Below are 4,224 nucleotides of genomic sequence, written 5' to 3'. Positions count from 1 at the left end.
AGATCGGAAGAGCACACGTCTGAACTCCAGTCACTGCTCGACATCTCGTATGCCGGATAAATCTTTAAAAAAAAAGACAGAACTCCCTGCTCTCAGAAGCTTGTGTCCTGGCTGAGAGAGAATTCTCACTGGAGAAGGCAGACAATAAACCACATAAGTGTATTAGATGAAGTAAAATGCTTAAGAGAAAATTCAAGAAATAGGGAGAATATGGGAGAATATGGGACATAGGTTGAAGTTTCAGTTAGCAGACAACAGAGAAGAGACTGCGAGTTAGAGGACCTCAGCAGTCTGGGAGGAGAGTGTGGGAGACGGGACGGCCAGACCAGCAGCTGGAGGTGGCCAGGACGTGTGCAGGGGCCAGTGTAAGGAGAAAGAGCAAGTCAGGGTCAGAGCACATGCAATTCATGGAGAGCTGGCAGGCTTCTGGAAGGCTGTAAGAAGAGTGACAAGTTCTGACTTGAGCTTTAACAGGAACACACCGAGTGAGCCTTGAGCATAACTAAAGGGGGCAAAAGCAGAAGCAGGTTCCCCCTCTACACAGACAAGCAAGCACCTGGAAAACTGGTGGGCCTGGGGGAGGGACTCCAGTAAGGAGAACGCAGACTCCACAACAGCCCCTCCAAGCTGAGGAGGCTTGTCTTGGAGCAGACTTTTCGCTGGTGGCCAGGGAAGCATACTCCTCACTAACAGAGGCGAGAAGCTTCACAAACAAATGGTTGCCCATAAATAAAGTGCCCCTTTACATTTACAAAGGCCATTAATCCCATTCCAAGTGGAAAGAAAGAAAACAAACCACAGCAATCTGCTTTCTAAAGTCCGCAATTCTGGCCAACTCCGGCCACGGAAAATACCTGTGAAAAGAGCCCCCATCCCATTAACCCAGCAGCACACAATGCCATGTGAAAGGGATGCTATCATTTAATTACTGTGTAATTGCTCCACATTATTGTTATCGTTAAAACGTCTCAGAATATTTCCATAAACAGGCTAAGGAAGAAAAAGTAGTTACCAGGCAGGCGGGCACAAAGAGTCTTTGCCAACTACTTAGATATTTTCATTCTCCGTTGCCTCAGTAGCTAAATAAGCATGGAGAACAAGCAGGAGAGGAATACTAATTAGAGCTAATTAGACCCTGCCCTCTTCTGCCTCAATCCTTCTTATAAAAAGCCCCTCTAATTCAAGGATGGTGGACTAAAATGTAAATACAGAGGATAAACAGCAGTCTGAAAACCTAGCCCCTGTAGGTATCTCACTGCTGTTTGCTTGTCATGGGCATTTCTAACCCTGGGCCTGGTCACCTGAGGAGTGCTTGCTGCAAGCCCATAGCCAAATTCCAACAGCCCCATCACAGACCATGAAAAATGGGAGCGGGGAGGGGTGTAACAGTGCTGCCAACAGGAGCCAACTGAGTAGAATAAAGGGCTCCCTTAGAATGTAGAGCATTCTAACTTGCAGCACACTCACTAAAAGAACGCTAGTTTTTTGGTGTGCGTGTGTGTGTTTGAATAAACTATGATGGCAAACATGAGTCTCGGCCTCCAACAGGCTCCGCCTCCTCCTTGGAGAGTAACGGGTTGAATGGAAAGAGTCTCTGCAGAGAACACTCTTCCTTTTTTTTGTGAGAATGCTGTGTCCAAGATCCTACCCAGAGATCCTTGGCCACTGGGTAAGGAGAGCAGGAGCTAACCCCAGGCCGAGGAGGCTTTCAGGCTGCCAGGCACTTCTCTGCAATGGGCTCCCTTAGACTCAAAGCCTGATTTCTACTGGAGCGTACAGAGATGAAGACAGGCAACCGGAGACAGGTCTAGGGACCCCAGGCAGGCATGGCTCTGCAGGCGGCCTTTCTCTCTGGGTAACAAATGTTTCTCTTTCAATAGGTTCCTAGTAGCAAGACAGAAACAAACTCTGGAGAAAGTATTTGCAGTGCTTCAAGAAGAAAAAGGAAGGAAGAGGAGAAGAAAAACTGAATGGTTGAAGTTGGCTCCCCAACATTGGGGAAATTAGGAGAAATCACACATTTGGGAGTCAGCCCCTTTTAACATTAATAAGAAGTTCCAGGGCCCCCAAAGGGAGGTGGTTCGGGCTGGAGGCCTATGAAGGGCTTGCTCTATTACTGCTCTGCTGCACTGACCTGTGGGGATGGGGAGGAGGGTGCTAGCTGAGCTCTAAAGCAATGACAGAAGTAAAGAAAACCCTAAAGAAGGAAGTAAGCCAGCATGGTTTTTTCCCCTTACCTAAGCTGAGTCATGCAGGACAAAGAGCACTGGACCAAAAAGCTTGGAGGTCAGTGAACAAGGAGTGTGGGCAAATAGCTTCTCTGCTGGGCTTACCCAAAACATGTACAGCACTGTAAGGATATACAGGAACTTTGAAAACAAATTACAATGCAAGTGGAATAATGCATTAAAAGAATTCCTGGGCCCTCCCTGGTGGCACAGCAGGTTAAAGCACAGCACTAAGAAGCTAAAGCCTCTTCAACATGCGTTGGGAGGTGGTCCACATGGCGCAGCATACCTCTCCTGGCCCACTTTCTGCTCCCCTCAGCAGTGTGTTTCAGTCAATCTGCCTGTTCTGCTCCCCACTCTGTCTCTGGTGAATCCTCTCACTGCCCCTGAACCTCTGCTCTGTACCCCAGTTCTGTATGCAAATAAATCTTTTTTAAAAAAAAATCCTTACAACTGGAAATATTTGTGTTGTTTTTTTTAAGATTTATTTAATTATGCATACAGAGTTGGGGACAGGCCAGAGGTGCAGGGGCAGTGAGAGGATTCACCAGAGATAGAGTGGGGAGCAGAACAGGCCCACTGACAAGTACACTGCTGAGGGGAGCAGTGGGCGGGTCAGGAGAGGTCTGCCACACCAAGTGGGTCACCTCTGGGTTGCGGATTGAACTGGTGCTAAAGTGGCTTTAGCTTCTTAGTGCTGCTGTGCTTTAACCCACTGCGCCACCGGGGAGGGCCCTATTTGAGTTTTTATTGGAAACACAGAATATCAGGCTGTACGGGAATTTAGAAGTCATCTCCTTGGAAATTTCCAAACTACTGACATTCGCAAAACAGAATACAACATAAAAAGAGAAGGGGAGGGCATTTATACAGAATTGCCAGATTTTCCAAAAAATGAAAATCTACCCTCTGTTATCATTATAAATTATTTTTTTAATTAACTTTTCCCACCAAAATAAATGATGACAAATTAAAGGACACTTCTCATGAAACAGGGGACATGCTCCTGTGTGTCCTTGCTCTGTGTTTCCCTAGACACCCCTGAAGGCATGGGGACTGGCTGGAGATGCTATTTGGTATCAAGTGATTGATCTATTCCAGTCTCTGAAGTTTGTTTTTTTACCATTAAAAACAAACAGCTCGGTACAACATTCTCAATTAGGGCCTAAAAGAAGGCTTTTGTTTGCCCAGACCCCAGGACACCTCTTCTCAGACGTAAACCTCCACCTCACATGTCCGCATCTAAGGTAAGCAGGGCAAACCTCTGCTCCCTCCTATGCCAAGCACTTGGTTCAATAGCGCAATCAAGTTCCCGGGACTTGAAAGTGAATGGAGCACCCCTACACACAATTATTTCCTACAGGAAGGAGAAAGTTTGGCGCTTCCTGTTAGGGTTTCTTCTTTTCTTTTTTTTTTAAGGGCAGGGGTTGCTCGTGTGGCTGGCAGCACCCGGGCCAAACAGAACATCCTTCCTCTGGCACCTAAATGCCACAGCCAGCCCTCCCTGAAAATAAGCATTCCTCACGGCCGCCAGCCCGGGGCAATACCAAGCCAATGCCATCGCACACCCCCAGCCCTGTTCTTGCAGAACGCTCCCGAACGAAGAGAATAGGAAGCACGGAGTGTTTCTAAATGGGACAAAGCCCAGCGGAAAGACAATCGAACCGGCAGTCCCAGGTGGGGCTGTGGCTCGGGACGCAAGTGTCCCCTCGGGTTTGCGGTGTTTGGAGATGGAAAGGGAGAGGGGAGACGGGGGTCTACATCTTTAGAAGAAGGTATCTGGCCACGGCGCAGTGAAAGTCTAGGCTTCGTTCTGGGTCCCGGCGCACCCGCAGTTCTACCTCCAGGAGAACAGCCCGCCGGAGTAACCGCGGCCCCAAGCTGTGGCTCCAGCGTCAACTCAGGGTCTCGTTTCTCCTGCTGCCCTTCGCCTCCCCGCGACCCGGCACCCGCGGCATCTCCCGAAGCCTCCCAGCATCCAGCCCGCCCCCAGCCG

This window comes from Condylura cristata, unplaced genomic scaffold, assembly GCF_000260355.1.
Source record: "Condylura cristata isolate star-nosed mole 26May11 unplaced genomic scaffold, ConCri1.0 scaffold00003, whole genome shotgun sequence".
In the NCBI taxonomy this organism is placed as follows: domain Eukaryota; kingdom Metazoa; phylum Chordata; class Mammalia; order Eulipotyphla; family Talpidae; genus Condylura; species Condylura cristata.
This window is presented reverse-complemented; position numbering follows the sequence as displayed.